Source organism: Cucurbita maxima, unplaced genomic scaffold (genome assembly GCF_002738345.1).
Source record: "Cucurbita maxima cultivar Rimu unplaced genomic scaffold, Cmax_1.0 Cma_Scf00215, whole genome shotgun sequence".
NCBI lineage: Eukaryota > Viridiplantae > Streptophyta > Magnoliopsida > Cucurbitales > Cucurbitaceae > Cucurbita > Cucurbita maxima.
In genome coordinates, this window is record NW_019272231.1 from 55,995 (window position 1) to 78,707 (window position 22,713).

The 22,713-nt window shown below is 38.8% G+C and overlaps 6 non-coding genes across 6 annotated transcripts; all 6 read left to right on the top strand.

The window, feature by feature from the left end:
- The first annotated feature begins 5,406 nt into the window (after positions 1-5,406).
- TRNAD-GUC lies at positions 5,407-5,478 on the top strand. The gene has a single exon. It is a non-coding gene; the product is annotated as a tRNA-Asp (tRNA).
- A 774-nt stretch (positions 5,479-6,252) lies between these two features.
- On the top strand, positions 6,253-6,324 carry TRNAD-GUC. Its single transcript has one exon. It is a non-coding gene; the product is annotated as a tRNA-Asp (tRNA).
- Positions 6,325-7,098: 774 nt separating this feature from the next.
- Positions 7,099-7,170, top strand: TRNAD-GUC. Its single transcript has one exon. It is a non-coding gene; the product is annotated as a tRNA-Asp (tRNA).
- A 7,092-nt stretch (positions 7,171-14,262) lies between these two features.
- Positions 14,263-14,334, top strand: TRNAD-GUC. Its single transcript has one exon. It is a non-coding gene; the product is annotated as a tRNA-Asp (tRNA).
- A 774-nt stretch (positions 14,335-15,108) lies between these two features.
- Positions 15,109-15,184, top strand: TRNAD-GUC. Its single transcript has one exon. It is a non-coding gene; the product is annotated as a tRNA-Asp (tRNA).
- Positions 15,185-15,958: 774 nt separating this feature from the next.
- On the top strand, positions 15,959-16,030 carry TRNAD-GUC. Its single transcript has one exon. It is a non-coding gene; the product is annotated as a tRNA-Asp (tRNA).
- The last annotated feature ends 6,683 nt before the right edge of the window (positions 16,031-22,713 follow it).

Below are 22,713 nucleotides of genomic sequence, written 5' to 3' on the forward strand. Positions count from 1 at the left end.
CGCTTTAATGCACTTAACCGCCTCTGCCGCCTCACTTTTCGCTTGCAGCAGGGTCAGGCACATGAAACGGCTTTTGTCATCGACTAACAGGAGGAAGAGACTCTTACCGCCTGGGGTCGCCGACTTGATGGGCCCGCAGATATTACCGTGTACAAGCTCCAATGGCTCATCAGCTCGATAGGACGTTCGAGACGAAAAGGGTGTGCGCCTCTGTTTGCTGATGAGGCACCCGTCGCACAGCTTGTTCACGCCTTTGATTGCTGGCAAACCGTGCACCAACTCCTCCTTCTGTAGTTTTTCTAGAGCAGGAAAGTTTAAATGCCCATACCTTGCGTGCTACCTCCAAGATACCTCTTCAGTCTTGGCCGATAGACTAACAGGTTGCTCTATCTCTAAGTCCAGGATGTAAAGACGGTTTGTCGTGCACCTTGCCTGCGTGAGCAGCCGTCGTTGATTATCGCAAATTTTGAGTAGTCCGCGCTCGATGGAGATGAAGCAGCCTGGCTCATTGAGTTGACCCAGGCTCACAAGGTTAGCCTTGAGCCTCAGGATGAAATAGACGTCGGTCAGCATGCGATGCTCGCCTCCCTTGCTGGCGAACAGGATGATGTCGCGTCCTTCGATCTCGACGACGGAGCCGTCGCCAAATTTCACCATCCCGCGGATCCCCGAGTTGAGCTCGGAGAACGCAGATCTAGCCCCAGTCATATGGTTTGTTGCCCCTGTGTCTAGGATCCATCGCCGGCCCTTGTGTTGCTCGTCGCGCTGGCTGATCTGAGCGAACACTCGCTCCTCCAGTTGAATTGGCTCCCTAGCTGGTGCCACCTTTGCTACGCCCAGCTGGAGCTCTTTCTCAAGTTCAACATCGTCGTCGATTACCTCCATCTCCGTGGATTTGGAATCGACCATGGGGACACATGCAGTTACCATGAAGAGAGCTGGCTCGTCCTCCTCGGATTGAGCCACATGGGCCTTTTCGGCCTTTTCCTTGTTCCTAAGCTTGCTCCAGCAATTCCTGCTTAGGTGTTCTCTCTTCCCACAGTTCGAGCAGATCGGCCTGCCATTGGTCGACTCCTTCTTTAGATTCCCATCTTTCCCGCTCATACGCCCGTGGGAGATCCATGGCTTCTTACCGTCTTTGCGGCTAGATGAGGACCCATTGCTCTCGCCGGTGTTGTCACGGAGCTTTAGGCGTGCAAGCCATTCCTCCTCAGTGAGGAGTAGACGACCCTCCTTGTCGACAGCTGAAATGGTGTTTTTCTTCCGCTGCTCGACGTTACGCAGTCTTCCGGTCACCTCTTCCACCGTTAGGTCATTCACGTCAACAAATGTCTCGATTGAAATTGCAACTTGCTCGAGGTGATCAGGGACGACCTGCAGCATCTTCTTCACGATTTCTGTCTCGTTGATGCTGCCACCGAGTGTGGTGATGCTATTGGCAAGCCCCGTGATCCGCATTGAAAAATCATCGACGGATTTGCCGGTCCTTGAAGTGGATCTCCGAGAGATCCTTTCGTAGCTGCTCGATGTTGGATTCCCGCACTCACTGTACACCGACCCGACGAGATTTGATTCCCTCCCAGGCCAATTGCGCGATGTGCTTGGTGGAGAGAGATGCCAGCATCTCTGGGGGCACACAGATCGTAATATGGCGGCGAACGCCAGCCGATCCTCAATCGTTTCTCCTTCCTCTGGCTCGACAGCATGCCCATAACCCTTGTGCCTGTAGGTTGACGCGCATTAACAAGGTCCACTCGTTATAGTTGGACTTTGTCAATATAGGATACTGAACGACTACAGTCGTTGTCTCCCTGATCACTCGCTCTACGATAACTTGACTGATGCTGCCACCGAGTGTGGTGATGCTATTGGCAAGCCCCGTGATCCGCATTGACAAATCATCGACGAATTTGCCGGTCCTTAAAGTAGATCTCCGAGAGCTCCTTTCGTAGCTGCTCAATGTTGGATTCTCGCACTCGCTGTACACCGACCCGACGGGATTTGATTCCCCTCCCAGGCCGATTGTGCGGTGCGCTTGGTGGAGAGAGATGCCAGCATCTCTGAGGGCACACAGATCGTAATATGGCGGCGAACGCCAGCCGATCCTCAATCGTTTCTCCTTCCTCTGGCTTGACAGCATGCCCATAACCCTTATGCCTGTAGGTTGACGCGCATTAACAAGGTCCACTCGTTATAGTTGGACTTTGTCAATATAGGATACTGAACGATTTATTCCCTCCCAGGCCGATTGCGCGGTGCGGCGAACGCCAGCCGATCCTCAATCGTTTCTTCTTTCTCTGGCTCGACAGCATGCCCATAACCCTTGTGCCTATAGGTTGACGCGCATTAACAAGGTCCACTCGTTATAGTTGAACTTTGTCAATAAAGTCCACTCCCAGGCCGATTGCGCGGTGCGCTTGGTGGACAGAGATGCCAGCATCTCTGGGGGCACACAGATCGTAATATGGCGGTAAAGTCCACTCCCAGGCCGATTGCGCGGTGCGCTTGGTGGAAAGAGGCACACAGATCGTAATATGGCGGCGAACGCCAGCCGATCCTCAACGATAACTTGACGCCCGTCATCACGGCGACGGCGTGGAGGAGTGAGTGAGCCTACCCGAGATGGGCCCCATGATGTGTGTGTTTTTACACTTTGCATTTTCTTCTACTCGAACCTGTAAAATGTTAGGTCAAAGCCCTAAACACTTGAGCTATTCAACTTGTTTGTTGATAGGTTGGCTCCCCTGCAATGATATACACCGATCTTCAACCGTTATTTATTCTGAACAAATCTCCTATTTAAAATATAAATTATTCTAAATATGACCGATCTTCAACCGTTATTTATTCTGAACAAATCTCCTATTTAAAATATAAATTATTCTAAATATGGCGGTAGAGTGGCCAACTAAATCTGTGCCACTCCCTACAAACTTTCCGTCTAAAATTTTGCTGATCCATTCGACGTGTTTTGTCAAATGGTCAAACGGAGATTTTCTGAAATCGTGTGAATAAGGAAAAACGGTAAAAACTCAGGTTTTATCTAACAAGTATTCCCGCTTGTCACTCGAGAGACCTGAGTTTGAACCCCGACAATAATAAGCTTAATTTTCTTTTGTAAATTTGCACGGCATTTGAAATTGGATTACTTGTTTCAAATCTTCGATTGATAAATTCTAGAGCGTTGACAATGGATCACTTTTTCTAAAGACGATTGGTAAAATCTTGAGCCTTAACAAATAATTTATTTTTTATGAGTCGTTTTAGTGGTACAATGGGGAGTATTTCCGCTTCTCATTCGAGTTATTATGTTCCAGAGGTTGAGTCGTTTTAGTGGTACAATGGGGAGTATTTCCGCTTCTCATTCGAGTTATTATGTTCCAGAGGTTGTTGTAATACAAGGGCGAGCATTCATGCTTGTCACTCAGTGACCCAAGTTTGATCCTGAACAATAACAAGTTTAATCTTGTTCTTACAATTTTAGTCGGATTCAAAATTGAATTACTTTTTGTAACGGCCATGGATAAAATCTGGTTTGTAAACAAATATTTTATTTTTGGAAAGTCGTCGTTATAGAGTGGTGAGTACCCCCGCAGCGAAGATTTTTAATTTTCTTTTGAATTAAAAATTCGGTAGTGGTTAACCGGATGATTTGGGTTTGTTCCCCAACAACGAAATTCGAGATTGGATTTCTTTTTTTCTCGTGTGTTAACAAATAATATATTTTTCAGAGGTCGATGTAATACAGTAGTGAGTATTCCCGCTTGTCACTCGAGAGACCTGAGTTTGAACCCCGACAATAATAAGCTTAATTTTCTTTTGAAAATTTGCACCGCATTTGAAATTGGATTACTTGTTCCGAATCTTCGATTGATAAAATCTAGAGCGTTGACAATGGATCACTTTTTCTAAAGACGATTGGTAAAATCTGGAGCGTTAACAAATAATTTATTTTTTATGAGTCGTTTTAGTGGTACAATGGGGAGTATTTCCGCTTGTCATTCGAGTTATTATGTTCCAGAGGTCGTTGTAATACAAGGGCGAGCATTCCTGCTTGTCACTCAGTGACCCAAGTTTGATCCCGAACAATAACAAGTTTAATCTTGTTTTTACAATTTTAGTCGGATTCAAAATTGAATTACTTTTTGTAACGGCGATGGATAAAATCTGGTTTGTTAACAAATATTATATTTTTCGAAAGTCGTCGTTGTAGAGTGGTGAGCACTCCCACGAGTTTGATCCCCCACAGCGACGACTTTTAATTTTCTTTTGAATTCGAAATTTGGTAGTGGTGAATCGGATGATTTGGGTTTGTTTCCCAACAACGAAATTCGAGATTGGATTCCTTTTTCTCTCGTGTGTTAACAAATAATATATTTTTCGGAGGTTGATGTAATACAGTAGTGAGTATTCCCACTTGTCACTCGAGAGACCTGAGTTTGAACCCCGACAATAATAAGCTTAATTTTCTTTTGAAAATTTGCACCGCATTTGAAATTGGATTACTTGTTCCGAATCTTCGATTGATAAAATCTAGAGAGTTGACAATGGATCACTTTTTCTAAAGACGATTGGTAAAATCTTGATCGTTAACAAATAATTTATTTATTATGAGTTTACTATAGTGGTCAGTATTCCTGCCTATCACGTAGCTTAGGTGACCTAGGTTCCATCCTCGAAAACGACTATTATTTTAGTTTGTTTCTTTCTGTAGTTTTAACGAAACGACTATTATTTTAGTTTGTTTCTTTCTGTAGTTTTAACGAAACTCCAAATTGGACACAGGTTAACCTGTCATGCCGGTAATTTAGAAAGAGGTGAGTATTTCCGCTTGTCACTAGAGTTATTATGTTCGAGAGGTCATTGTAATACAAGGGCAGGCGTTCCTACTTGTAACTCGAGTGACCTGAGTTTGATCTCGTACAATAACATGTTTAATCTTGTTTTGACAATTTTAGAAGGATTTAGTATTGGATTACTTTTTGTAACGGCGATTGATAAAATCTGATGTGTTAACAAATATTATATTGTTGAAAGTCGTCGTTGTAGAGTAATGAGTATTCCTGCGAGTTTGATCCGCCGCAGCAGACTGTTTTTAATTTTCTTTTGAATTTGGAATTCGGGATTTGATTCCTTTTTCTCCCGTGTGTTTACAAATAAATAATATATTTTTCAGAGGTTGACGTAATACAGTAGTGAGTATTCCCGCTTGTCACTCCATAGACATGAGTTTGAACCCCGACAATAATAAGTTTAGTTTTCTTTTGACAATTTTCACCGGATTTGAATTTGGATTACTTGTTCCGAATCTTCGATTAATAAATTCTAGAGCGTTGACAATGGACCGCTTTTTCTAAAGACGATTGGTAAAATATGGAGGGTTACGAAATAATATATTTTTTATGAGTCGTTGTAGTATAGTGGTGAGTATTCCTGCCTGTCACGCAGGTGACCCGGGTTCGATCCCCGGCAACGGCGATTTTAGTTGTTTTCTTTCCGTAATTTTAACGGAACTCGAAATTGGACAGCGGTGAACCTTTCATGCCGGTAGTTTGGGATCGAACCCCAACAACGGAAGTTTGAAAAGAAAGTTTGCTAAACAATTGTTTATGAAATCTTGTGTGTTAACATATAATATGTTTTCAGAGGTCGTTGTAGTGGTACAGTGGTGAGTATTTCCGCTTGTCACTCGAGTTATTATGTTCCAAAGGTCGTTGTAATACAAGGGCGAGCATTCCTGCTTGCACTCGAGTGACATGAGTTTGATCCCGAACAACAACAAGTTTAATCTTGTTTTGACAATTTTAGTCGCATTCAAAATTGGATTACTTTTTGTAACGGCGATTGATAAAATCTGATGTGTTAACAAATATTATATTGTTGAAAGTCGTCGTTGTAGAGTAGTGAGTATTCCTGCGAGTTTGATCCGCCGCAGCAGACTGTTTTTAATTTTCTTTTGAATTTGGAATTCGGGATTGGATTCCTTTTTCTCCCGTGTGTTTACAAATAATATATTTTTCAGAGGTCGATGTAATACAGTAGTGAGTATTCCCGCTTGTCACTCGATAGACATGAGTTTGAACCCCGACAATAATAAGTTTAATTTTCTTTTGACAATTTTCACCGGATTTGAATTTGGATTACTTGTTCCGAATCTTCGATTGATAAAATCTAGAGCGTTGACAATGGATCGCTTTTTCTAAAGACGATTGGTAAAATCTGGAGCGTTAAGAAATAATTTATTTTTTATGAGTCGTTGTAGTATAGTGGTGAGTATTCCTGCCTGTCACGCAGGTGACCCGGGTTCGATCCCCGGCAACGGCGATTTTAGTTGTTTTCTTTCCGTAATTTTAACGGAACTCGAAATTGGACAGCGGTGAACCTTTCATGCCGGTAGTTTGGGATCGAACCCCAACAACGGAAGTTTGAAAAGAAAGTTTGCTAAACAATTGTTTATGAAATCTTGTGTGTTAACATATAATATGTTTTCAGAGGTCGTTGTAGTGGTACAGTGGTGAGTATTTCCGCTTGTCACTCGAGTTATTATGTTCCAAAGGTCGTTGTAATACAAGGGCGAGCATTCCTGCTTGCACTCGAGTGACATGAGTTTGATCCCGAACAACAACAAGTTTAATCTTGTTTTGACAATTTTAGTCGCATTCAAAATTGGATTACTTTTTGTAACGGCGATTGATAAAATCTGATGTGTTAACAAATATTATATTGTTGAAAGTCGTCGTTGTAGAGTAGTGAGTATTCCTGCGAGTTTGATCCGCCGCAGCAGACTGTTTTTAATTTTCTTTTGAATTTGGAATTCGGGATTGGATTCCTTTTTCTCCCGTGTGTTTACAAATAATATATTTTTCAGAGGTCGATGTAATACAGTAGTGAGTATTCCCGCTTGTCACTCCATAGACATGAGTTTGAACCCCGACAATAATAAGTTTAGTTTTCTTTTGACAATTTTCACCGGATTTGAATTTTGATTACTTGTTCCGAATCTTCGATTGATAAAATCTAAAGCGTTGACAATGGACCGCTTTTTCTAAAGACGATTGGTAAAATTTGGAGCGTTACGAAATAATATATTTTTTATGAGTCGTTGTAGTATAGTGGTGAGTATTCCTGCCTGTCACGCAGGTGACCCGGGTTCGATCCCCGGCAACGGCGATTTTAGTTGTTTTCTTTCCGTAATTTTAACGGAACTCGAAATTGGACAGCGATGAACCTGTCATGCCGGTAGTTTGGGATCGAACCCCAACAACGGAAGTTTGAAAAGAAAGTTGGCTAAACAATTGTTTATGAAATCTTGTGTGTTAATATATAATATGTTTTAAGAGGTCGTTGTAGTGGTATAGTGGTGAGTATTTCCGCTTGTCACTCGAGTTATTATGTTCCAAATTTTGTTGTAATACAAGGGCGAGCATTCCTGCTTGCACTCGAGTGACATGAGTTTGATCCCGAACAACAACAAGTTTAATCTTGCTTCGACTATTTTAGTCGCATTCAAAATTGGATTACTTTTTGTAACGGCGATTGATAAAATCTGATGTGTTAACAAATATTATATTGTTGAAAGTCGTCGTTGTAGAGTAGTGAGTATTCCTGCGAGTTTGATCCGTTAACAAATATTATATTGTTGAAAGTCGTCGTTGTAGAGTAGTGAGTATTCCTGCGAGTTTGATCCCCCGCAGCAGACTGTTTTTTATTTTCTTTTGAATTTGGAATTCGGGATTGGATTCCTTTTTCTCCCGTGTGTTTACAAATAATATATTTTTCAGAGGTCGAGGTAATACAGTAGTGAGTATTCCCGCTTGTCACTCCATAGACATGAGTTTGAACCCTGACAATAATAAGTTTAGTTTTCTTTTGACAATTTTCACCGGATTTGAATTTGGATTACTTGTTCCGAATCTTCTATTGATAAATTCTAGAGCGTTGACAATGGACCGCTTTTTCTAAAGACGATTGGTAAAATCTAGAGCGTTAAGGAATAAAATATTTTTTATGAGTCGTTGTAGTATAGTGGTGAGTATTCCTGCCTGTCACGCAGGTGACCGACCCGGGTTCGATCCCTGACAATTGCGATTTTAGTTGTTTTCTTTCCGTAATTTTAACGGAACTCGAAATTGGACAGCGGTGAACCTGTCATGCCGGTAGTTTGGGATCGAACCCCAACAACGGAAGTTTGAAAAGAAAGTTGGCTAAACAATTGTTTATGAAATCTTGTGTGTTAACATATAATATGTTTTCAGAGGTCGTTGTAGTGGTACAGTGGTGAGTATTTCCGCTTGTCACTCGAGTTATTATATTCCAAAGGTCGTTGTAATACAAGGGCGAGCATTCCTGCTTGCACTCGAGTGACATGAGTTTGATCCCGAACAACAACAAGTTTAATCTTGCTTCGACAATTTTAGTCGCATTCAAAATTGGATTACTTTTTGTAACGGCGATTGATAAAATCTGATGTGTTAACAAATATTATATTGTTGAAAGTCGTCGTTGTAGAGTAGTGAGTATTCCTGCGAGTTTGATCCGCCGCAGCAGACTGTTTTTAATTTTCTTTTGAATTTGGAATTCGGGATTGAATTCCTTTTTCTCCCGTGTGTTTACAAATAAATAATATATTTTTCAGAGGTCGAGCTAATACAGTAGTGAGTATTCCCGCTTGTCACTCCATAGACATGAGTTTGAACCCCGACAATAATAAGTTTAGTTTTCTTTTGACAATTTTCACCGGATTTGAATTTGGATTACTTGTTCCAATCTTCGATTGATAAAATCTAGAGCGTTGACAATGGACCGCTTTTTCTAAAGACGATTGGTAAAATTTGGAGCGTTACGAAATAATATATTTTTTATGAGTCGTTGTAGTATAGTGGTGAGTATTCCTGCCTATCACGCAGGTGACCCGGGTTCTATCCCCGACAACTGCGATTTTAGTTGTTTTCTTTCCGTAATTTTAACGGAACTCGAAATTGGACAGCGGTGAACCTTTCATGCCGGTAGTTTGGGATCGAACCCCAACAACGGAAGTTTGAAAAGAAAGTTGGCTAAACAATTGTTTATGAAATCTTGTGTGTTAACATATAATATGTTTTCAAAGGTCGTTGTAGTGGTACAGTGGTGAGTATTTCCGCTTGTCACTCGAGTTATTATATTCCAAAGGTCGTTGTAATACAAGGGCGAGCATTCCTGCTTGCACTCGAGTGACATGAGTTTGATCCCGAACAACAACAAGTTTAATCTTGCTTCGACAATTTTAGTCGCATTCAAAATTGGATTACTTTTTGTAACAGCGATTGATAAAATCTGATGTGTTAACAAATATTATATTGTTGAAAGTCGTCGTTGTAGAGTAGTGAGTATTCCTGCGAGTTTGATCCGCCGCAGCAGACTGTTTTTAATTTTCTTTTGAATTTGGAATTCGGGATTGAATTCCTTTTTCTCCCGTGTGTTTACAAATAAATAATATATTTTTCAGAGGTCGAGCTAATACAGTAGTGAGTATTCCCGCTTGTCACTCCATAGACATGAGTTTGAACCCCGACAATAATAAGTTTAGTTTTCTTTAGACAATTTTCACCGGATTTGAATTTGGATTACTTGTTCCAATCTTCGATTGATAAAATCTAGAGCGTTGACAATGGACCGCTTTTTCTAAAGACGATTGGTAAAATTTGGAGCGTTACGAAATAATATATTTTTTATGAGTCGTTGTAGTATAGTGGTGAGTATTCCTGCCTATCACACAGGTGACCCGGGTTCGATCCCCGACAACTGCGATTTTAGTTGTTTTCTTTCCGTAATTTTAACGGAACTCGAAATTGGACAGCGGTGAACCTTTCATGCCGGTAGTTTGGGATCGAACCCCAACAACGGAAGTTTGAAAAGAAAGTTGGCTAAACAATTGTTTATGAAATCTTGTGTGTTAACATATAATATGTTTTCAGAGGTCGTTGTAGTGGTACAGTGGTGAGTATTTCCGCTTGTCACTCGAGTTATTATGTTCCAAAGGCCGTTGTAATACAAGGGCGAGCATTCCTGCTTGCACTCGAGTGACATGAGTTTGATCCCGAACAACAAGTTTAATCTTTCTTCGACAATTTTAGTCGCATTCAAAATTGGATTACTTTTTGTAACGACGATTGATAAAATCTGATGTGTTAACAAATATTATATTGTTGAAAGTCGTCGTTGTAGAGTAGTGAGTATTCCTGCGAGTTTGATCTGCCGCAGCAGACTGTTTTCTTTTCGTAATTTTAACGGAACTCGAAATTTGACAGCGGTGATCCTGTCATGCCGGTAGTTTGGGATCGAACCCCAACAACGGAAGTTTGAAAAGAAAGTTGGCTAAACAATTGTTTATCAAATCTTGTGTGTTAACATATAATATGTTTTCAGAGGTCGTTGTAGTGGTACAGTGGTGAGTATTTCCGCTTGTCACTCGAGTTATTATGTTCCAAAGGCCGTTGTAATACAAGGGCGAGCATTCCTGCTTGCACTCGAGTGACATGAGTTTGATCCCGAACAACAAGTTTAATCTTTCTTCGACAATTTTAGTCGCATTCAAAATTGGATTACTTTTTGTAACGGCGATTGATAAAATCTGATGTGTTAACAAATATTATATTGTTGAAAGTCGTCGTTGTAGAGTAGTGAGTATTCCTGCGAGTTTGATCCGCCGCAGCAGACTGTTTTCTTTTCGTAATTTTAACGGAACTCGAAATTGGACAGCGGTGAACCTGTCATGCCGGTAGTTTGGGATCGAACCCCAACAACGGAAGTTTGAAAAGAAAGTTGGCTAAACAATTGTTTATGAAATCTTGTGTGTTAACATATAATATGTTTTCAGAGGTCGTTGTAGTGGTACAGTGGTGAGTATTTCCGCTTGCCACTCGAGTTATTATGTTCCAAAGGTCGTTGTAATACAAGGGCGAGCATTCCTGCTTGCACTCGAGTGACATGAGTTTGATCCCGAACAACAACAAGTTTAATCTTGCTTCGACAATTTTAGTCGCATTCAAAATTGGATTACTTTTTGTAACGGCTATTGATAAAATCTGATGTGTTAACAAATATTATATTGTTGAAAGTCGTCGTTGTAGAGTAGTGAGTATTCCTGCGAGTTTGATCCGCCGCAGCAGACTGTTTTTAATTTTCTTTTGAATTTTGCATTCGGGATTGGATTCCTTTTTCTCCCGTGTGTTTACAAATAATATATTTTTAAGAGGTCGATGTAATACAGTAGTAAGTATTCCCGCTTGTCACTCCATAGACATGAGTTTGAACCCCGACAATAATAAGTTTAGTTTTCTTTTGACAATTTTCACCGGATTTGAATTTGGATTACTTGTTCCGAATCTTCGATTGATAAAATCTAGAGCGTTGACAATGGACCGCTTTTTCTAAAGACGATTGGTAATATCTGGAGTGTTAAGGAATAAAATATTTTTTATGAGTCGTTGTAGTATAGTGGTGAGTATTCCTGCCTGTGACGCAGGTGACCGACCCGGGTTCGATCTCCGACAACGGCGATTTTAGTTGTTTTCTTTCCGTAATTTTAACGGAACTCGAAATTGGACAGCGGTGAACCTGTCATGCCGGTAGTTTGGGATCGAACCCCAACAACGGAAGTTTGAAAAGAAAGTTGGCTAAACAATTGTTTATGAAATCTTGGGTGTTAACATATAATATAATTTCAGAGGTCGTTGTAGTGGTCTGTCATGCCGGTAGTTTGGGATCGAACCCCAACAACGGAAGTTTGAAAAGAAAGTTGGCTAAACAATTGTTTATGAAATCTTGTGTGTTAACATATAATATGTTTTCAGAGGTCGTTGTAGTGGTACAGTGGTGAGTATTTCCGCTTGTCACTCGAGTTATTATGTTCCAAAGGTCGTTGTAATACAAGGGCGAGCATTCCTGCTTGCACTCGAGTGACATGAGTTTGATCCCGAACAACAACAAGTTTAATCTTGCTTCGACAATTTTAGTCGCATTCAAAATTGGATTACTTTTTGTAACGGCGATTGATAAAATCTGATGTGTTAACAAATATTATATTGTTGAAAGTCGTCGTTGTAGAGTAGTGAGTATTCCTGCGAGTTTGATCCGCCGCAGCAGACTGTTTTTAATTTTCTTTTGAATTTGGAATTCGGGATTGGATTCCTTTTTCTCCCGTGTGTTTACAAATAATATATTTTTCAGAGGTCGATGTAATACAGTAGTGAGTATTCCCGCTTGTCACTCCATAGACATGAGTTTGAACCCCGACAATAATAAGTTTAGTTTTCTTTTGACAATTTTCACCGGATTTGAATTTGGATTACTTGTTCCGAATCTTCGATTGATAAAATCTAGAGCGTTGACAATGGACCGCTTTTTCTAAAGACGATTGGTAAAATCTGGAGCGTTAAGAAATAAAATATTTTTTATGAGTCGTTGTAGTATAGTGGTGAGTATTCCTGCCTGTCACGCAGGTGACCGACCCGGGTTCGATCCCCGACAACGGCGATTTTAGTTGTTTTCTTTCCGTAATTTTAACGGAACTCGAAATTGGACAGCGGTGAACCTGTCATGCCGGTAGTTTGGGATCGAACCCCAACAACGGAAGTTTGAAAAGAAAGTTGGCTAAACAATTGTTTATGAAATCTTGGGTGTTAACATGTAATATAATTTCAGAGGTCGTTGTAGTGGTCTGTCATGCCGGTAGTTTGGGATCGAACCCCAACAACGGAAGTTTGAAAAGAAAGTTGGCTAAACAATTGTTTATGAAATCTTGTGTGTTAACATATAATATGTTTTCAGAGGTCGTTGTAGTGGTACAGTGGTGAGTATTTCCGCTTGTCACTCGAGTTATTATGTTCCAAAGGTCGTTGTAATACAAGGGCGAGCATTCCTGCTTGCACTCGAGTGACATGAGTTTGATCCCGAACAACAACAAGTTTAATCTTGCTTCGACAATTTTAGTCGCATTCAAAATTGTATTACTTTTTGTAACGGCGATTGATAAAATCTGATGTGTTAACAAATATTATATTGTTGAAAGTCGTCGTTGTAGAGTAGTGAGTATTCCTGCGAGTTTGATCCGCCGCAGCAGACTGTTTTTAATTTTCTTTTGAATTTGGAATTCGGGATTGGATTCCTTTTTCTCCCGTGTGTTTACAAATAATATATTTTTCAGAGGTCGATGTAATACAGTAGTGAGTATTCCCGCTTGTCACTCCATAGACATGAGTTTGAACCCCGACAATAATAAGTTTAGTTTTCTTTTGACAATTTTCACCGGATTTGAATTTGGATTACTTGTTCCGAATCTTCGATTGATAAAATCTAGAGCGTTGACAATGGACCGCTTTTTCTAAAGACGATTGGTAAAATCTGGAGCGTTAAGAAATAAAATATTTTTTATGAGTCGTTGTAGTATAGTGGTGAGTATTCCTGCCTGTCACGCAGGTGACCGACCCGGGTTCGATCCCCGACAACGGCGATTTTAGTTGTTTTCTTTCCGTAATTTTAACGGAACTCGAAATTGGACAGCGGTGAACCTTTCATGCCGGTAGTTTGGGATCGAACCCCAACAACGGTAGTTTGAAAAGAAAGTTGGCTAAACAACTAAACAATTGTTTATGAAATCTTGTGTGTTAACATATAATATGTTTTCAGAGGTCGTTGTAGTGGTGAGAATTTCCGCTTGTCACTCGAGTTATTATGTTCCAAAGGTCGTTGTAATACAAGGGCGAGCATTCCTGCTTGCACTCGAGTGACATGAGTTTGATCCCGAACAACAACAAGTTTAATCTTGCTTCGACAATTTTAGTCGCATTCAAAATTTGATTACTTTTTGTAACGGCGATTGATAAAATCTGATGTGTTAACAAATATTATATTGTTGAAAGTCGTCGTTGTAGAGTAGTGAGTATTCCTGCGAGTTTGATCCGCCGCAGCAGACTGTTTTTAATTTTCTTTTGAATTTGAAATTCGGGATTGGATTCCTTTTTCTCCCGTGTGTTTACAAATAATATATTTTTCAGAGGTCGATGTAATACAGTAGTGAGTATTCCCGCTTGTCACTCGATAGACATGAGTTTGAACCCCGACAATAATAAGTTTATTTTCTTTTGACAATTTTCACCGGATTTGAATTTGGATTACTTGTTCCGAATCTTCGATTGATAAAATCTAGAGCGTTGACAATGGGTCGCTTTTTCTAAAGACGATTGGTAAAATCTGGAGCGTTAAGAAATAATTTATTTTTTATGAGTCGTTGTAGTATAGTGGTGAGTATTCCTGCCTGTCACGCAGGTGACCCGGGTTCGATCCCCGGCAACGGCGATTTTAGTTGTTTTCTTTCCGTAATTTTAACGGAACTCGAAATTGGACAGCGGTGAACCTGTCATGCCGGTAGTTTGGGATCGATCCCCAACAACGGTAGTTTGAAAAGAAAGTCGGCTAAACAATTGTTTATGAAATCTTGTGTGTTAACATATAATATGTTTTCAGAGGTCGTTGTAGTGGTACAGTGGTGAGTATTTCCGCTTGTCACTCGAGTTATTATGTTCCAAAGGTCGTTGTAATACAAGGGCGAGCATTCCCGCTTGCACTCGAGTGACATGAGTTTGATCCCGAACAACAACAAGTTTAATCTTGCTTCGACAATTTTAGTCGCATTCAAAATTTGATTACTTTTTGTAACGGCGATTGATAAAATCTGATGTGTTAACAAATATTATATTGTTGAAAGTCGTCGTTGTAGAGTAGTGAGTATTCCTGCGAGTTTGATCCGCCGCAGCAGACTGTTTTTAATTTTCTTTTGAATTTGAAATTCGGGATTGGATTCCTTTTTCTCCCGTGTGTTTACAAATAATATATTTTTCAGAGGTCGATGTAATACAGTAGTGAGTATTCCCGCTTGTCACTCGATAGACATGAGTTTGAACCCCGACAATAATAAGTTTAATTTTCTTTTGACAATTTTCACCGGATTTGAATTTGGATTACTTGTTCCGAATCTTCGATTGATAAAATCTAGAGCGTTGACAATGGGTCGCTTTTTCTAAAGACGATTGGTAAAATCTGGAGCGTTAAGAAATAATTTATTTTTTATGAGTCGTTGTAGTATAGTGGTGAGTATTCCTGCCTGTCACGCAGGTGACCGACCCGGGTTCGATCCCCGGCAACGGCGATTTTAGTTGTTTTCTTTCCGTAATTTTAACGGAACTCGAAATTGGACAGCGGTGAACCTGTCATGCCGGTAGTTTGGGATCGATCCCCAACAACGGTAGTTTGAAAAGAAAGTCGGCTAAACAATTGTTTATGAAATCTTGTGTGTTAACATATAATATGTTTTCAGAGGTCGTTGTAGTGGTACAGTGGTGAGTATTTCCGCTTGTCACTCGAGTTATTATGTTCCAAAGGTCGTTGTAATACAAGGGCGAGCATTCCTGCTTGCACTCGAGTGACATGAGTTTGATCCCGAACAACAACAAGTTTAATCTTGCTTCGACAATTTTAGTCGCATTCAAAATTTGATTACTTTTTGTAACGGCGATTGATAAAATCTGATGTGTTAACAAATATTATATTGTTCAAAGTCGTCGTTGTAGAGTAGTGAGTATTCCTGCGAGTTTGATCCGCCGCAGCAGACTGTTTTTAATTTTCTTTTGAATTTGGAATTTGGGATTGGATTCCTTTTTCTCCCGTGTATTTACAAATAATATATTTTTCAGAGGTCGATGTAATACAGTAGTGAGTATTCCCGCTTGTCACTCGATAGACATGAGTTTGAACCCCGACAATAATAAGTTTAATTTTCTTTTGACAATTTACACCGGATTTGAATTTGGATTACTTGTTCCGAATCTTCGATTGATAAAATCTAGAGCGTTGACAATGGATCGCTTTTTCTAAAGACGATTGGTAAAATCTGGAGCGTTAAGAAATAATTTATTTTTTATGAGTCGTTGTAGTATAGTGGTGAGTATTCCTGCCTGTCACGCAGGTGACCCGGGTTCGATCCCCGGCAACGGCGATTTTAGTTGTTTTCTTTCCGTAATTTTAACGGAACTCGAAATTGGACAGCGGTGAACCTTTCATGCCGGTAGTTTGGGATCGATCCCCAACAACGGAAGTTTGAAAAGAAAGTTGGCTAAACAATTGTTTATGAAATCTTGTGTGTTAACATATAATATGTTTTCAGAGGTCGTTGTAGTGGTGAGAATTTCCGCTTGTCACTCGAGTTATTATGTTCCAAAGGTCGTTGTAATACAAGGGCGAGCATTCCCGCTTGCACTCGAGTGACATGAGTTTGATCCCGAACAACAACAAGTTTAATCTTGCTTCGACAATTTTAGTCGCATTCAAAATTTGATTACTTTTTGTAACGGCGATTGATAAAATCTGATGTGTTAACAAATATTATATTGTTGAAAGTCGTCGTTGTAGAGTAGTGAGTATTCCTGCGAGTTTGATCCGCCGCAGCAGACTGTTTTTAATTTTCTTTTGAATTTGGAATTTGGGATTGGATTCCTTTTTCTCCCGTGTATTTACAAATAATATATTTTTCAGAGGTCGATGTAATACAGTAGTGAGTATTCCCGCTTGTCACTCGATAGACATGAGTTTGAACCCCGACAATAATAAGTTTAATTTTCTTTTGACAATTTACACCGGATTTGAATTTGGATTACTTGTTCCAAATCTTCGATTGGTAAAATCTGGAGCGTTCAAAAATAATTTATTTATTATGAGTCGTTGTAGTATAGTGGTGAGTATTCCTGCTTGTCACGTAAGTGACTCGGGTTTGATCCCCGACAACAGCAATTTTAGTGTTTTTCTTTCCGTAGTTTTAACGGAACTCGAAATTGGACAGCGGTGAACCTGTAATGCCCGGGAGTTTGGGATCGATCCCCAACAACGGTAGTTTGAAAAGAAAGTCGGCTAAACAGCTGTTTATGAAATCTTGTGTGTTAACATATAATATGTTTTCAGGTGTGTTAACATATAATATGTTTTCAGTGGTGAGTATTTCTTCCGCTTGTCACTCGAGTTATAATGCTCCAGAGGCCGTTGTATTGGTACAGTGGTGAGTACTTCCACTTGTCACTCGAGTTATTATGTTCCAAAGGTCGAGTGACATGAGTTTGATCCAAAACAATAAAATGTTTAATCTTGTTTTGACAATTTTAGTCGCATTCAAAATTCGGTTACTTTTTGTAACGGCGATTGATAAAATCTAATGTGTTAACAATTATTATATTTTCCAAAGTCGTCGTAGTAGAGTGGTGAGTATTCCTTCGAGTTTAATCCGCCGCAACAGACTGTTTTTAATTTTCTTTTGAATTTGAAATTCGGGATTGGATTCATTTTTCTCTCGTGTGTTTACAAATAATTTATTTTTCAGAGGTCGATGTAATACAGTAGTGAGTATTCCCGTTTGTCACTCGAGAGACTTGAGTTTGAACCCCGACAATAATAAGTTTAATTTTCTTTTGACAATTTTCATTGGATTTGAAATTGGATGACCTGTTCCGATTCTTCGATTGATAAAATCTAGTGCATTGACAATGGATCACTATTTCTAAAGACGATTGGTAAAATATGGGGCATTAAGAAATAATTTATTTTTTATGAGTCGTTGTAGTATAGTGGTGCGTATTCTTGCCTGTCATTTAGGTGACCCCGAGTTCAAACCTCAAAAGCGGCAATTTTAGTTGTTTTTCTTTCTGTAGATTCAACGGAACTCGAAATTGGATAGCGGTGAACCTGTCATGCCGGTAGTTTGGGTTCGACCCCGAACAATGGTATTTTGAAAAGAAAGTCGGCTAAAAAATTGTTAATGAAATCTTGTGTGTTAACATATAATATGTTTTTAGAGGTCGTTGTAGTGGTACAGGGGTGAGTATTTCCGCTTGTCACTCGAGTTATTATGTTCTAGAGGTCGTTGTAATACAAGGGCGAGCATTACTGCTTGTAACTCGAGTGACATGACTTTGATCCAGAACAATAACAAGTTTAATCTTGTTTTGACAATTTTAGTCGGATTCAAAATTGGATTACTTTTTTTAACGACGATGGATAAAATCTGATGTGTTAACAAGTATTATATTTTCCAAAGTTGTCGTTGTAGAGGGGTGTGTACTCCTGCGAGTTTGATCCGCCGCACCAGACTGTTTTTAATTTTCTTTTGAATTTGAAATTCGAGATTGGATTCCTTTTTCTCTCGTGTGTTTATAAATAATATATTTTTCAGAGGTCGATGTAATACAATAGTGAGTATTCCCGCTTGTCACTCGAGAGACTTGAGTTTGAACGCCGACAATAATAAGTTTAATTTTCTATTAACAATTTTCACCGGATTTGAAATTGGATTACCTGTTTCGATTCTTCGATTGATAAAATCTAGTGCGTTGACAATGGATCGCTATTTCTAAAGACGAGTGGTAAAATCTGGAGCGTTAAGAAATAATTTATTTTTTATGAGTCGTTGTAGTATAGTGGTGAGTATCCTTGCCTGTCATGCCAGTAGTCTGGGTTCGATCCCCAACACCGGTAGTTTGAAAAGAAAGTCGGCTAAAAAGTTCTTTATGAAATCTCGTGTGTTGACATATAATTTGTTTTCAGAGGTCGTTGTAGTGGTTTAGTGGTGAGTATTTCCGCTTGTCACTCGAGTTATTATGTTCCAGAGGTCGTTGTAATACAAGGGCGAGCATTACTGCATGCACTCGAGTGACATGAGTTTGATCCCGAACAACAACAAGTTTAATCTTGATTTGACAATTTTAGTCGCATTCAAAATTGGATTACTTTCTGTAACGGCGATTGATAAAATCTGATGTGTTAACAAATATTATATTTTCCAAAGTCGTCGTGGTAGAGTGGTTAGTATTCCTGCTAGTTTGATCTGCCGCAGCAGACTGGTTTTAATTTTCTTTTGAATTTGAAATTCGGGATTGGATTTCTTTTTCTCCCGTGTGTTTACAAATAAACTTATTATTGTCATTGACAATGGATTGATAAAATCTAGTGCATTGACAATGGATCGCTATTTCTAAAGACGATTGGTAAAATCTGGAGCGTTAAGAAATAATTTATTTTTTATGAGTTATTGTAGTATAGTGGTGCGTATTCCTGCCTGTCACGCAGGTGAACTCGGGTTAGATCCCCGACATTGGCGATTTTAGTTGTTTTCTTTCCGTAGTTTGAACGGGACACGAAATTGGATTGCGGTGAACCTGTAATGCCCGGTAGTGTTTGAAGAGAAAGTCGGCTAAAAAATTGTTTATGAAATCTTGTATATTAACATATAATATGTTTTCAGAGGTCGTTGTAGTGGTACAGTGGTGAGTATTTTCGCTTGTCACTCGAGTTATTATGTTGCAGAGGTCGGTTTAATACAAGGGCGAGAATTACTGCTTGTCACTCGAGTGACATGAGTTTGATCCCGAACAACAACAAGTTTAATCTTGTTTTGACAATTTTAGTCGCATTCAAAATTGGTTTACTTTTTGTAACGGCGATTGATAAAAGCTGATGTGTTAACAAATATTATATTTTCCAAAGTCGTCATTGTAGAGTGGTGAGTATTCCTGCGAGTTTGGGCTACTAGGTTTATTATTGGATTTTGGGTCGAATTAGGATTAGGCCTCGAGTTTATAGGTTTGTTTTGGGTTGTAGAGCAAGCGCGGATTGTACGTGGGTCGCAGGCTTGACCAGCCTCTATCTGTTAGGCCAACGAATTTTGGATCGCAGGCTTACCTGCTGGGCATCGAGTTTGGATCAAGTCCGACCTAGATCCGACGAACCTTTTCTTCTTTGCTCGACTCCTTGCACAATTTTCTCTCTCCTTTCCGCGACTTTTCTGACGCCTTTTCTATTCCATTTTCTCTCCCTATCTCTCTATGGACTTCTCCTCTTCCCTTCCATGAATTTTCGTGGCTTGTAGCCACCTATAATGACGGATCTACGATATTTTTGAAACTTAATTTTGATCTCCTTTTTCATGACGACGATGACAAAAATACAGCGTGGAACATGTCCTAGATGGTTTGAGGTCGTGGGTTTAATTTTTAGAACTTGTCGGCGTTCTCGATAATTCCCTCTCTCTCTCAGTTTCTCACTCTTTTCTTCGTTGCAAGTGGTCTGAGTGTCTTAGAGTGGTTGTTGACGTTGGTGTGGCGATGGTTGAAGGTCGAGGGAGCATTGTGAGAGGTTGGGGGAACACGACTTTCATGTGTGTCATGTAATATTTTTTTAAAATTTTGATTCGTTATAGTGTTAGACTAACGTGATAACCAACTACACCACGACACCAGATGATTTACAAGTTTTGTTCTATATTATGATATAATGTTATAAAAATTAGAAATTCCAATCCCTATTTTTTTTTATTTATTTTAGAATTGATCGAATAGTCTTAACATCTTTGAATGTTTTCATTATTATTTTCAGTAGTACGTCAAGCTCTTTAATCTTAATATTGGCCGCTAAAATTTGTTACTTACTAGTGAAAATGATATAACTTGGAAAAATGATGTTTGTGATGGTGTTAATATAACACATGGGGAAGCAATTTGGATCTTAGGCACTCTTAGAACATCAATTATAGTAAATAACTAGCATGTTCATAAGTATTAAAACTCAAGGAGTTTGAGTACTAACCTTTTGTAGTTCAAATTCCTTTTTCATCACGAACCAGTTTCGAACCACCACTAGTGTCTTCTCCACTATCCTCCGGCCTTAGAATGTGATTGTGGAATCCGGTGAGTCACTAAACTTGGGAGGGATTTTGTATATATGAAGAGAGTGTTTCTAAGAGGTTTTTCTCAAGGTTTTTCACCAAGAAGAACCCTTTGATGTATTATGATCACTCTATTTATAGAGTCATGTTTGCATGTTCATGCAAATTTGAGATCACCAAATTTTGACACTCAAAATTAGATTCAAATGTTTGGGATTATGTGGCAAGCATGCATGTTTGAGTTAACCAAATTTTAACGCTCAAAATTCCACTCAAATTTGTGGGGTTTATTTGGCAAGCATGCAAGTTTGGTTAAACCAAATTTTGACACCTCAAAATTCCACTAACATGGATTTTTTCATTAAATGAAGTAACATTTTGACTTACACATATTTGATTAAGATATTTAAATCTTATTTAAATATCTCAGATTCTCTCTTTTGGTTGAATTCGTAAATAAAACAAAAATGCGGTTAAATATATCGTATATATTGAGCGCATTCTCCCTAATTTGAATTCGAACACTTCGAACTTACTCGTCACACTGTTTTATCGTTTAGTCCGATATGAGCTAGTAGAGGGACCTAATGGATCTATAGATCATGGGCTCCAACGATCCAAGATTAACCAGTTAAATTAATTAACCTTGTTAACAAACATTCGTTAACTACTAGGGCATACCACTATTGCCTAGTAGTTGCACTCCCCTCACTATAGATATATTTTTGTCCATTTGATATAACCATGATTATTAAGTCGATCATTCACAGGTTGTTCGTAACTAGAGCTGGGTCAATTTACCGTTTTTATGAATGCATAAAGAGACTTTAGCGAGGATATGTGTTCTCCAAATGAAGGTCTAACATTTTAGTCGATCATAGTGGGAGTCAAACCCACAACCTTCTACATGCTTCCATGGAATGATCAATGCCCTCCTATAGGACAGAGCCATTGGGTAGGCCAATCAAACAAACTATCAAGTAGTACATCCCTAACAAACCTCATGCCTAACTCAATGGTTTCAAACTCGATTTGAAAAGAAAGTGGAAGTTTTGCAGACACTACATCGACTACCATTAGCTTATATGCTAACTTGGAAATAACATCAATTGTTTTGCATTTGCATTTAATTATTTTTTTCCTAGAAGCTACTCTACCCATTTTTATTGATGAGTAATGCATTTAATAAATAGGAAATATATGAATAAATATCTGATCTTATCCCTTCTTATTGTTATAAGTGACCGGATGAGATTTATTTTAATAAAAAACATAATTTTTTTCGTGATTGGATAACATAAATTAGTACCTAATAGTTTTCACAAATCTAGCATACAACATCCATCCACTTTCTCAATATATTTCTACCCCACCTTAAAAAAACAAAAATAAAAAAAAAATCGAACATATAGGACTATAAGGAGTGAATGTATTGGTAGGGGGTAACTACTTAGGTACTAAAAGAATATAGATTTTAATCAATTGAATTTGTCTATCCAAATCTTAACATTATATAATTGTTATTACACCTACTCGTATAAATAATTTTAGTTGCATATGGTCAAAACTAAAAGATAGGATTATAATACTCTTGCACATGGATTTTATTAATATCCAAATCAAATAAATGAATGAAAGAATAATATATTCAATAAATTTTTTTTATCATAAGTGGATATTTTATCTGGTGGTATGATTCTTGCTTTGGGTGTGAGAGGTCTCGAGTTCAATTCTCTAAATGACCCAAGTTTTTTTCTAAACTATGTTCATGTTTATCTTCTCTTATTAATTCTCCTTTCTTATTCGAAATTGTAGGTAGTAATGCAAAATACGAGATAATGACGGATAGATACCATATCTAAGTCTTGACTATCTATATTTTATTTACATGTCCTATTTTACCATTAAGTGTATTGTAGCTCGTGTTATACACTCATATATCATATCTAAGTGTTGAAACTCTATCAAATACAAAG